We start from the raw sequence: 13762 nt of genomic DNA on the forward strand, positions 1-13762 counted from the left end.
TTTTGCTGTGTTTTTGCTATGCTTTTTTTTTCTAGGTTCGAGCTCTGAGCCCCTTTTTCAGTTCTTTCGCACCGATGATTCTTCGGCCCTCAAAAAGAAGCCGCGCTCTCGCATACCTTGCAAAACAGTAACCGGCCCTGTTTTCAGTCTGCATTTGGCCGTAACTTAGACAAGTAAACGCACAGACTCGGTTCGTTTCAGTGATCATTGAACTCGTCGGACTTCACGAGATTTCCGCAGGCATCAGTTCAGCCAGAGGCCGTGATCCAGCCATGCGGACGGACAAAAGACGTCCTTCAGCTGGACACAATCGAGCTAGAAATTTTATAATCTTTCAGAGCATAACGTAATTACACTTGAGGAAAATATCAATTATCTTTTTATCATATTTATTTGTTTATATTATTTGTAAATAAGTGCTTTGGTTTTGGAAATTATTTTGTGGTTTTATTCTCTTCGGTAAGTGGGCTCAACTGATTAGAAAATTCAGCACAGATCATTTAATGCATAAACTGAAAGCAGTCTTTCAAGCAGTAAGATCCTACTTCATAGAAGCCCTCATTGCGTACGGCTATTGTGGTTTTGATCTCTGGAATGTCCAATCAGCAAGGGCCACATGGGCCCATGCCATGTCCTGTTCGGTTCACAAACAGACACAACAGGGGTGTCCATACACCCCAGTACACCTTTGTCCTGAATGAATATTTTAACCAAAGTGTAAATTACAGATGTTAAAATGTTTTTCATATATGGCTTTTCCTACCAGGACCGGTGTTCATTATAGCTGCATTTAAGACCATGGGAGTTGCACTGTGAGGGAAGATGTCAGTGTTAGCAGCTCATCGTCAGTGTTAGCATCGACAGGGGCCTGCCTGTGGGGCGTGTCACAGTTGTCGCATTGAGGAAGGAGTTCCGCAGATGTCATCGTACCTGGAACGCGAGCTGGCTCTCCGAGGGGGCGTGGTTAAATCTCAGAGGGCGTGGTTAACTTCTGGGGGGTGTGGTTAACGACTCCAGTTTCAGGCTTCCAACAGTAGCCCCACTTCTCTTCCCATGTCTCCCCTCAGCCCCCCCAAAAAAAAAACCACATCCGTGGCTGGAATATGACAAAGCCTGATCAACTGAAGGACAAAAGCTGAAGTAGCGACTGTTGTTTTCTCTTTTTTTTTAAAGCTTGTCTCCTTGGCAATAAATGTCTTTTTGAACGTTAAAAAAATACGAAACATGCTTTGAAAAGCTTGCGTTTCAAATGACTTTTTAAGAAGTAGTGTTTTTTTTTTTTTTTTTGGAATTCACGTTTCTATGAATGCCTGATATGCAGTAACTCTGCGTGTGTGATACAGGTTTTTAACAGTGTGTGAGTGAGGGATCCCGTGTGGTTTAGAGTTTGGATGTCAGTTTCTCTTCATTCAAACCACCCCTTCCGTGGCTGAGAACTGAGGCAGAATCTCACCTGTAGCTGGGAGCTGAGGCAGAATCTCACCTGTAGCTGACAGGAAGCAGAATCTCACCTGTAGCTGACAGGAAGCTGAAGGGCTGGGGCTGTGCCTTCCTGTGGTGAAACACACGTGTGTGCACACGGAATGCATGTGCTTGTTTACACGCATGTGTGCGTGCATGTTGTTTTGTCTTGGGTGGGTTTTTGCTTTTCATTTATCTTACCTAATTGTCCCTGGCATTAAAAAAAAATTGGGGGCCCTGTGTTATATTAAACTGTGGTCTCAAATGGAAAAAAAGTGAATGTTTTGCAGCGGTTCCAGTGACAGGCATACAGATAGCTCTGCTAGCGAATGGCGTTTGTGTGAATTTAGCTTGGAAAAGGCGTCCGCCTGCTGGACACATTGAACTGGGGCCTGAGGTCCTGGCCGGCGCCTCCATGTGTGAGAGAGAGTGAGAGTGTGTGTGTGTGTGTGCGTGCGTGTATGCGCATGTGTGTGTGTGTGTGAGAGAGAGAGAGTGTGTGTGTGTGTGGGTGTGTGTGTGAGAGAGAGAGAGAGTGTGTGTGTGTGTGTGTGAGAGAGAGAGAGAGAGAGTGTGTGTGTGTGTGTGTGTGCATGTGTGTGAGAGAGAGTGTGTGTGTGTGTGAGAGAGAGTGACGCAGGTTTAGTAACAGCAGGCATCTCCCTGTGTTTCAGCTCCTGTTGTGTCTCTCTAAGCACAGGCAGGACGAGAACAACGGCCAGCACCAACGTCACTGTGTCTCCTTTTACCTGTGTGTGTGTGTGTGAGCGCGTGCGTGTGTGTGTGTGTGTGTGTGAGCGCGTGCGTGTGTGTGTGTGTGTGTGTGAGCGCGTGCGTGTGTGTACGTGAGTACGTGTGTACGTGTGTTCTTCATCATGGGGCAGTTTTTATTCATGTGTTTATTTTTTATTTTTTCATTGTGTAGCACTCACAGATTCAGACTCTCTTCTCTTGATCAGGATCCTGTTCTTGATTCGGTTCTGATTCTCCAGTATTGGGTCCTGATTTCAGTTTCAGGTTTGAGCTCCATGTCTGATGTAGGTTCCTCTGATGTAGGTTCCATGTGAGTGATTTTGAATTCTTGGTTTAATCGCTATCTCTGATTTGGATTCCGCCGCTGATGTTGCTGAGGCTTTCCCCCCCACGCACACCCCCACCATTTCATCATCAGTAACCGATCCAGGATGCTCGGCTGGGTTGGGTCTCACAAATTCACTCTTTTAAAAATGGTTCCCCTCCCCTGTCAAACGTGTGACTGAGATCCATGTGTGACAGAGACAAATAATAATAATAATAATTATAATTATTATTGTTACTATTATTATTATTGTTATTAGTAGTAGTAGTAGTAATAATAATAATAATAATAATAAGTCTCAAAGTATTTGGTCGGCACTCTAAGCTAGTGCCTTATCTCCTGCACCTGAAATGTGTGGAACTCTACTGAGTAATACATGGCAGCCATTTTAGAACACTGACTGCTGACCAATCGTCAGCGCTCGTGGCTGTGCCCTTAGACTGGGGCAGAGGTTGCTGAGGCTAGGTGCGTGCAGCCTGTGCTGTTTGCGCGTACACAAATGCGGCAGGGATGGGCCCCACGGGTTAGGCCTTTACGATTCAGATGCTTAACGGACGCTTTCAGCCCAAGGAAACTTACAGAAGTGCGTTTCATGTGGCGAGCAAACGGCACGAGGGCCGGGGTTCTGCAGCGATTTGGGAACGGGCGCTCCCCTGTTCTGTGAACGAAACTTTAGGACTGGTTCTCTTCTTTCTTTATTCGCTTTGTGGAAAATGGGGGGATCTCGTTCACTTGAATAGGTCTGGTATTCCTGACACTCCTGACATTCCTGCTCCCCAAGAGGTGCGTTTTAGTTGGAAAATCACCTTTCTTTTGTTCTTGGTTTTTAATTTTCCCGTTTCCCTCTTCCTCCTTCTCAGACCTGATCTGTTCATTAATGATTATACAAGCTGGAGTGCATGTGTGTGACCTGTGATATCTCTCCTCTCTCTCTCTCTCTCTGTTTCTCGTTGTCTCTTGCCCCTCCCTCTTTCCCCTTTTACCCCTCTCCTCTGTTTCTCCTTTCTCTCTGCCCACTCTGTCCCAATCTACCGTTCTTTATTTTCATTTCTGTCTGTCTCGCTCCCCCTCTCTCTCTCCCCATCCCCCCTCTCTCTAGTTTCTAGGTTTGGTTTAACTCTCCACCACCCCCGTCTCCCTCTCCCTCTCTCTCTCTCTCTCTCTCTCTCTCTCTCTCTCTCTCTAGTTTTGGTTTCCCTCTCCAACCCCCCCACCCCCTCCACCCTCGTCTCTCTCTCTTATTGTCTCCAGGTGACCTGACTGGGCAGGTAAAGGTGGTGCCGTTGATCTTGAAGACACACTGACTGCAGCCCCCGCCCAGCCCCGCTCCTTTCAGTGCAGGAACCAGCTCCTACGCGGCGTCTCTCCTGTCCCGTGCTTCTGCTGGTACGTCCCCCGCCCCCCCTCCGTCATTTGGGGCTGACGTCGCCCCCCCCTCCCCCCCCCACACGCGGCAGAGACGGGAGACTCCGCCCACACGCGGAGTGATGTCACTCTCTGCATCAGCCACTTGTAGATCGCCGCAGCCGCCGCCGCCATTTTGTACGAAACACGGATGTGTCGGCCGGTCAGGACACAGAACCTTTCCTCTCGTTCGCATCGCTGTGGAAAAGATGGCGCACTTTATTAAAAGCTGAAAAAAAAGTAAAGATCTTGTAAATCGAGCATGCTTTTGTGGGGCGTTTACGTGACGCTGTGGAGGACTGAGAGAAGCAGGCCAGACTGGGCCGCAGTGAACACGCCTGACCTCATCAGCTGAGTTAAACTGAGTCCTTCCTTACGCAGTGGGGAGAGGTGGTGTGTGTGTTTCATACGCAGTTTGGGAGAGGAGGTGTGTGTGTTTCATACGCAGTTAGGGAGAGGTGGTGTGTGTGTTTCATACGCAGTTAGGGAGAGGTGGTGTGTGTGTTTCATACGCAGTTAGGGAGAGGTGACTGTGTGTGTTTCATACGCAGTTAGGGAGAGGTGACTGTGTGTGTTTCATACGCAGTTAGGGAGAGGTGGTGTGTGTGTTTCCTACGCAGTCAGGACAGGTGGTGTGTGTGTTTCCTATGCAGTTAGGAGAGGTGGTGTGTGTGTTTCATACGCAGTTAGGGAGAGGTGGTGTGTGTGTTTCATACGCAGTTTGGGAGAGGTGGTGTGTGTGTTTCATACGCAGTTAGGGAGAGGTCGTGTGTGTGTTTCATACGCAGTTAGGATAGGTGGTGTGTGTGTTTCATACGCAGTTAGGAGAGGTGGTGTGTGTGTTTCATACGCAGTTAGGAGAGGTGGTGTGTGTGTTTCATACGCAGTTAGGGAGAGGTGGTGTGTGTGTTTCGTATGCAGTTAGGGAGAGGTGGTTTGTGTGTTTCATACGCAGTTAGGGAGAGGTGGTGTGTGTGTTTCGAATGCAGTTAGGGAGAGGTGACTGTGTGTGTTTCATATGCAGTTAGGGAGAGGTGACTGTGTGTGTTTCATATGCAGTTAGGGAGAGGTGGTGTGTGTGTTTCATACGCAGTTAGGGAGAGGTGGTGTGTGTGTTTCATACGCAGTTAGGGAGAGGTGGTGTGTGTTTCATACGCAGTGGGGAGAGGGGGTGTGTGTGTTTCATATGCAGTTAGGATAGGTGGTGTGTGTGTTTCTTATGCAGTTAGGAGAGGTGGTGTGTGTGTTTCATACGCAGTTGGGAGAGGTGGTGTGTGTGTTTCCTACGCAGTTAGGATAGGTGGTGTGTGTGTTTCATACGCAGTTAGAGAGAGGTGGTGTGTGTGTTTCATACGCAGTTAGGATAGGTGGTGTGTGTGTTTCATACGCAGTTAGGATAGGTGGTGTGTGTGTTTCATACGCAGTTAGGATAGGTGGTGTGTGTGTTTCATACGCAGTTAGGATAGGTGGTGTGTGTGTTTCATACGCAGTTAGGGAGAGGTGGTGTGTGTGTTTCATACGCAGTTAGGGAGAGGTGGTGTGTGTGTTTCATACGCAGTTAGGGAGAGGTGGTGTGTGTTTCATACGCAGTGGGGAGAGGGGGTGTGTGTGTTTCATATGCAGTTAGGGAGAGGTCGTGTGTGTGTTTCATACGCAGTTAGGGAGAGGTAGTGTGTGTGTTTCCTACGCAGTTAGGAGAGGTGGTGTGTGTGTTTCATACGCAGTTAGGGAGAGGTGGTGTGTGTGTTTCATACGCAGTTAGGGAGAGGTGGTGTGTGTGTTTCATACGCAGTTAGGGAGAGGTGGTGTGTGTGTTTCTTATGCAGTTAGGAGAGGTGGTGTGTGTGTTTCATACGCAGTTGGGAGAGGTGGTGTGTGTGTTTCCTACGCAGTTAGGATAGGTGGTGTGTGTGTTTCATACGCAGTTAGGATAGGTGGTGTGTGTGTTTCATACGCAGTTAGAGAGAGGTGGTGTGTGTGTTTCATACGCAGTTAGGGAGAGGTGGTGTGTGTGTTTCATACGCAGTTAGGGAGAGGTAGTGTGTGTGTTTCCTACGCAGTTAGGATAGGTGGTGTGTGTGTTTCATACGCAGATAGGAGAGGTGGTGTGTGTGTTTCATACGCAGTTAGGGAGAGGTGGTGTGTGTGTTTCATATGCAGATAGGGAGAGGTGGTGTGTGTGTTTCCTACACAGTTAGGAGAGGTGGTGTGTGTGTTTCATACGCAGTCGGGAGAGGTGGTGTGTGTGTTTCATACGCAGTTAGGGAAAGGTGGTGTGTGTGTTTCATACGCAGTTAGGGAGAGGTGGTGTGTGTGTTTCATACGCAGTCGGGAGAGGTGGCGTGTGTGTTTCATACGCAGTTAGGGAGAGGTGGTGTGTGTGTTTCATACGCAGTTATGGAGAGGTGGTGTGTGTGTTTCATACGCAGTTAGGGAGAGGTGGTGTGTGTGTTTCATACGCAGTTAGGGAGCGGTGGTGTGTGTGTTTCATACGCAGTTAGGGAGAGGTGGTGTGTGTGTTTCCTACACAGTTAGGAGAGGTGGTGTGTGTGTTTCATACGCAGTCGGGAGAGGTGGTGTGTGTGTTTCATATGCAGTTAGAAGAGTTAGAAGCGATGGTTGTGGCTCAGGTGGTTGTTTCGTTTAAGCAGACGGAGCTGTTTGGGGGCGGGGGGGCGTGAACCAGGGGGGCGGTGACCCAGTGTTGGGGTGCACCAGCAGGGGGAGTTGGGTGTGGTGGGATGAGGGGGGTGCGGGGTGGAGGTGCTGAGGTTCCTCTTGGGGGAGGGGGGGAAGCCATGCAGACACAGTGTCCAGAGTGCAGAGCTTTGGTGCTCAGATACCGATGGGGTGTTTTGAGAAATGCACAGCACCCCCCCCCCCCCCACCCCCCTTGTGGACCCCCATTTTCCTGTCTGCGAGGGTCCCTTTTGTTGTCAGAAACTTAAAAAAGTAAAATTTTTAGAGCTCAAGAAGTTCAGTTCTAATGACTCTGATAGACATGCCGTTTGCAAGATGCAATAAGGACTCTCACCCACCTATCACACACACACACACCCTCACACACACCCTCACACACACACACAGACACACACACACACCCTCACACACACACTCACACACACACATATATACACAGACCTACACATACACACACACACACACACTCACATCCAATAAGGACACCTCCTCACCCACATATCATATACACACACATTCACACAGCAGTACACACACGCACTCACATGAAGACACATCTATGCACATGCATACACACGCATGCCCACATGCACACACACACACACACATGCCCACACACACACACGCATGCCCACATGCACACACACACACACACATGCCCACATACACACACGGATGCCCACATGCACATCCACGCATGTACACGCACACACGCATGCCCACATGCACACACACGCATGCACACACACACATGCATGCCCACACACACACACACACGCACACACACAAACTTATCAGAAATGACTTCCGTGACTATACGCTGACAGGAGATGCTGACTGAAGCCACAGTTTGCAGAACAATCTTCCTGAAAGTGCAATTTTGTTATTAGCAGCACACACACAGCTTCCCTGTAACTGTGCAGACTTGTGGCTTCACAATGGCGGTAAAGTGCTGTGTTTTAGCAGGCACATGCTGTCGTGCGTTTTTCAGATACCCTGGAATGTAGGGACCAGAGTAAACTTCTCATTTATTAATTAGAGAGTTTGCTAAGTGAGGTTGAACAGGGTTGTCAGTCAACCATTTTAACACAGAATGCAGCGTCACATGTAGTACTTTTATAAAATGGTAAAGATAATTGTTCTGACTACACAATTACGGTAAAGTGACATACGGAATTCTCGCTAGAAAAAAAAAAAAAAACGATTTTCTAAAAAAGCACTCCACTGCATTCTTCTGTGTGTCATACAGTTCGGATCAAGTATAGAAAATAATCAGATTTTCAGTGATCCAAAATGTGATGTGATGTTGGTCAAGCTGTATGGTGGCGATGACATTTGAGTACCTAATATGTGCGGGAAATACTGGTTTGCTTGTCATAGGTTTAATATATGCCGTCACACATATGATTTATTTTGCTGGTCTGGCTGAATTTTTTTTTTTTTAGGTTACATGTCAAATATGAATTGAAAACTTGTAGGATATATAAATATTTTTAGATCTTCACTTTAGCCACTCACATATGAATATCTGTTGGATCCAGATTTGGATAGACATTGCACATAGCACAGGCCTAAATCTATCTATTTAATTTAAATTGTGTGATTTTTTCATCAGATTAACAATATGAATATGTTCTACTATTTTGAACAGCTATCAACTATCAATTGAAAGCATATGAAAGGCATCGGTGTAATATCAATTCTAATTCCTAAATTACATTATAGGCATCTGCTAGGGCTCCTATACAGATTGGCTTAACATGCAGCTGTATATTTACTGAAGTAATTCACATTCAATGATTGTGGGTTCGAGAGGAGTGACACAGCTGGGCGTACCCCCCTGGAGTTACACCCCCGCTCCCCTAAACGCAACGCCACGCCACTCTGACACCCCCAGCTTGGCATCAGACGTACCCTCCCCCCCCCCCCCGCGCTCCCTAAACGCAACATCACTCCCCTCTGACACTCCAAGGCATCAGATGCCCCTCCGCCCCTCGGAGCCACACGCCCCCCCGCGACCCGTCGCCGCTCTGACGCTCAGTGATCTGCGACGAGGCCGGTTTTCTAAAGGTTTAATATTTGCGTTCCAAAATCACGACGTCCTTCCGGGTGCCTTCTTGTTGTGCGGGCGCCTTACGGTAAAAGTGGGGAGATGATGTTTGACTTGTGAAATGCTGGCAATGTAAAATACTGAACTGTGTTTTCAGGAGTTTCAGTTTCTGAAATGTGCTTTTTAATAATAATAATAATAATAATAATAATAAAAAGTAGTTTGTGTTAAAGGAGGAATAACACAGGGAGGAATTTAGATTTAATGTGCAGTACAGAGGTTCCTAAATCCAGTGACAGGTAAAGGACCTCCACCTGAGAGTGTCGTTACAGTGAGGTCAGTATAGATACCGTAGATAATACCACCGTAACAGAAATGACACTGAATTCATGTTGTACAGTAATTTACTGTGAAAGATACGCATCTCATTCTGCTGTCACGCAACGCTTTTTAAAAAAGTTATTTTTAGCCTCGGCCCGGGACCTTTCTGATAGTCAACTGAAAATCCCAAGAGTAATTTTTCTAACTAATTGTTAACTAGTGTAAACGATGCTTTTCTAGTGCTTATCAATGCAAATATTGAAAAGCTAAAAAACTGTGGGAATTCCCAGGTCTGACAGAACGGAGTTTTCTGTTCTAATTTAATATTTCATAAAATCATTAGAGTGAGAGTTTAGAAATGTATTTGGATGTTACCTTTTATGTTTTAGATTTACTTTTAGAGACAAACTTGCTAAAACATGCTTTTTTAAAATTGGATGCATGCATTGTTTGTGTCACAGAATAGTTAATCCAGGTTAGATCACACTACATACACATTACATACTACACACACAAAAAAAACTTACTTTACATAGCCACACTTTACGTACACACACACACACACGCACACACACACACATACTCACATGCATACACACGCACGTGCGCACACACACACACACACACACACACGTGCATACACACGCGCACACACACACACACACACATACACACGCACACATTCTCCAGTGACTCGACGCACCACATAAGGAGATGGGAAACTCTCAGAGAGAGCACACAGTACAGGGATCTCAGCTTCCGTGCAACACTGAGGGCTAAAAAATATTTTGTCCATTTCAAAGCAATTCATTCACCCATGAAGTGTCAACATATGCTGAACGATCATATACACAATGATTATTGAGATAACTGGATTCATAGCAACCTTTGAATTCAACTTCTACCAAGTCTCTTAAATATTCCTTCACAGATAAATCCCCCCTTTTTCTAATTTAACATGTTTTTGTGTTGTGGTTTTGCAGTATCAGTGCGTACTCAATTTTATACATACCCTTCCATTTTTATGCATCACTAATACATACCCTTCCATTTTTATGCATCACAGATAATGTGATAAGAAATGTGAACAGTGGAACTGTACAAACAACAGTTCACATACACACTGAAGTGGCCATAGACTATATATTTTAGAATAGGATGAAGAGTACTAACATATTTATTTTAGTCTTTCTTTCATAGACCTGCTCTTCCCTTTTCTCAGTTTAGACACCAGTAAGTCTAATCTATCTATTCTAATGCCTCTCCTCAGAAATTAAATACAAAATCATATCAATACTTTTTTTTCATGTTCCCAAATCCAACTAACAGAGAGATATATAACTCCAAATAACATATTTGCATATTTATGAATTCAAATACCATACACTTTTCTCTTTTGTGTTAGCAATATTATAAATGTTCCTTGTGCCACTCAAATATGTTTGCATGTTAAGCATCAAGGCCTTGAAATGTGATCTCATTCCATAACAAATTAAAACCGTTGTTACAATTAAACTGGCAAGTCAAGAAAACTTGATCAGTCACCTGTTTTTTAACCCACAGTAAGAAGTATATATTACATTGCATTTTTTATATTTATATTGATAGTATGTTTCATACATAATACACAATTACTATTTCCATTTAATTGTGTATCTATTTTGCCCCTTACATGAGTAAAACAAGTTATCCAGATACTCTATCAGTAAACCACGTATTTCAAAAATGTCTTTTTTTTGTATATTATGAATAGTTATAATAACATATAATAACATATCATTTATTTTAAATTTTATCTGAAGTACATTTCTTCTTTCAGAAACTGATATATATTGCAGATGTTCAAACAAAATATGGTCACACGATGAAATTTCTTCAATTCTAATGCAACTGTTCACTTTATTTCATTTAATTAGGCCATATTTGGTTAGGTGAGTTGTTAAGTAAAAACCATATCATTTTTATTAAGTTTGATCATTTTTATAGTTTGTGTTATGTCTTTGTTTTCATGCTTCATGTGTTTTCTGAAGCAGCGCATGCTCTAATGGTGAAAAGATGCGAAATGCATGATATTATTATTTTAATAATATTAAAGGAGTTTAGGAGTTCAGCTGTAAGATTCTTCTTTGGATACATACAACTTAAATATCATACCAGCTACATTTCTGAACTGGTCAGCTGAACATGACAAACAAAAAAACAAACAAACATATTTCTTCTACAAATGAGAAATTTCAGAAAAAGTTTTGTCCTCATTGGAATGGAAATGTAATGACAGAGGAAGTTGTGTCACACACTAAAATTTGCTTTGAAAAACAACATTTCAGTTTCACATGTGAAATTTTAGAATTTTTGTTTATCCATACTGTTGCAAACAGGCCCAGTATCTATGCACGTTTGAGGAGAGGCCAGTGAAGGAAGGCAGTATCAGTAGGAGATGCTGAAGACTTACATATAAACTATGAACAGTCCTGAGCCTGAGTCTCCTCTCATTAGTACTGGAACAAATGAAAATTTAAAAAAGTTTCTGGATTTACTTTAAGTTCATTCTTTTCCATTGTGGTGCTGTAACCTTCGGAACTTTTGTGTACTCTTTTGTCCGTGGTGCATTTTAATTATGAAAAAATAGACTGGTCTGATGTTATGGCAAATATTCCTGTTTTTTTTTGCAAATCAAAATTGCAAATCAAAATGATTGCATATAAAACTCAGTAGGGTCATTGTATAAAAGAAACAATGTTAAATACATAAATTCTTAATTACCAGACAAAAAGGTGATCGACTGTATGTGGGTGATGCTCATCTAAACTGAAATTTCTTTTAATCATGTAAAACTTTTAAAAAGAGGTCAAAAGCAGTTTAACAGTATTTTTTAACCTCACCTATTTTACGTTTTCAGTGACCTGTGGATTATAAAACAATAGATCAATTTAAAGCATCCCCAAGGGGAATAGCTAGTAGTGCTAATCATTAAGTTAATATTGTTAACAAATAAATTCATATTTATAAATATAATTTCTCTCATTTATATAAAAGCATGTGTGTAAAAGAATATGTATATTTAAAACATAAAACATGGGAATCTTGCAGGTCTGGCGGAATATGGCCTACATTTTCATTCCAGTTAATTTACAAATGATCAGAAATTAAATTAGTGGCAGACCAGTAATTTGGGATAAAGAGAAGCATGCGGTAAGGTACGTCTTGAATGGTAAACAGATTTTTTACACATTAGTTTCAAAATTTAACAAATTAATACGATTTTTCAATATTTTAGTTTTGTGTGATAAATATAGTAATAGTGTTAGAGGTGTTTGAATAGTCATATGTGTGCTGTTAGCCCCACAACACATACAGCTAATCCAAAGACAAACAACAGTATTTCAGGGCACTGAAATTCACTAAATGTGACTTTGCACTGTAACAAGAAAAAAAAAAATCATACATACACACATGCACACACACACACACACACACACACAGACACTTGTCTCTTTCTCTCTTCTGTACGCACAGAAACACCCTTAATTTGATGGCCAGCATACAGTATATAATATCATATCCCTTCTTTTCATCGCACTTAGCCTGTTAGAATCCAGCGCGGTCAAGAAAAGGGGAGGAGACTGTGACCAAGGTAACAGTGGCAAACACACAACATGATTGGAGCTCTCAGAGACCTGGAGCCATCAGCCAATCAGGGAAGGCCATTTTTATGCCGGTGTCTCTGCTTTCGGGGGTGTTCTCTTTCAGAATGGGCCCGGACGGCAGGCAGAGTCCCCCACAGGATGATGGAGGGGAGCGTGCAGTTTGGCCCCCTGTGGCACTCTGGCCATAACTTTAAAGTACCAGTCGAAATTATTTATTTATTTATTTTTTGTTTAGTCTAGAAGCACTACCAACAGTCAGGAAGGCACTGAAATTAATGGCAAAACCATGTGAAACAATCAGCCACAAACTGTAATGACTGATTGAATACATCTCTTGAAATTGAGAAAAAAATAGCCTACCATATAACTGTATATCTAAAGGAGTAAATTGAACACCCTCCCTTGAATGGAAACCCCCTCTTGATGTCTCTGTTTTGGTTGTGGTGGACGGGAAGGTGGAGTAATTGGAGATACCTGTAATAATGCCAGTAAAGGACACACAATAAAATGTTCGGTGATTAATGAACTCTTGCAGAATGTATGTGGTCTCCAATGGACTCGTGTCACTCTGTCAGAGTTGAATTAACACTGGCTGTTTCACTGTGTGAAAGTGTGCAGGGGGAGATATTTGATCAGCCCGTCCATGTTATAGATTTCAGTATGTGTGAGAATGATAGAAAACTCTGTAAGGACTCTGCGGGGACGTATGACTTAGGGAAGGGCTTACATGGGCTGGGAAAGGTGAGGCAGTGTAGGATGGTCAGGTGAGTTGGATGGCTACGTTTGGTCCAGGATATAGCATAGTTACATTTAATCTAGGATGTAGGATTGTTACATTTAGTCTAGGATGTAGGATGGTTACATTTAGTCTAGGATGTAGGATGGTTAAATTTAGTCTAGGATGTAGGATGGTTACATTTAGTCTAGGATGTAGGATGGTTACATTTAGTCTAGGATGTAGGATGGTTACATTTAGTCTAGGATGTAGGATGGTTACATTTAGTCTAGGTTTTAACCAGAAATGCTCTCTGTTCTCAACATGGCTGCACATGGCAGCTTGGTGGCTCTCTCAAACTTGCCAGTATTGCCGAGGAAAAATTA

At 43.3% G+C, this 13762-nt stretch overlaps 1 protein-coding gene across 2 annotated transcripts in view; it reads left to right on the forward strand.

The window, feature by feature from the left end:
* hsd17b12a (hydroxysteroid (17-beta) dehydrogenase 12a) overlaps window positions 1-13762 on the forward strand; it is a 60851-nt gene that overhangs the window by 12710 nt on the left and 34379 nt on the right. For both annotated transcript variants that reach the window (XM_035396133.1, XM_035396132.1), the window contains exons 4-5: window positions 3639-3925; window positions 12765-12856. The gene's annotated coding sequence lies outside the window, so the exon portion shown is untranslated. The remainder of the gene's footprint in view (window positions 1-3638; window positions 3926-12764; window positions 12857-13762) is intronic.

This window comes from Anguilla anguilla, chromosome 16, assembly GCF_013347855.1.
Source record: "Anguilla anguilla isolate fAngAng1 chromosome 16, fAngAng1.pri, whole genome shotgun sequence".
In the NCBI taxonomy this organism is placed as follows: domain Eukaryota; kingdom Metazoa; phylum Chordata; class Actinopteri; order Anguilliformes; family Anguillidae; genus Anguilla; species Anguilla anguilla.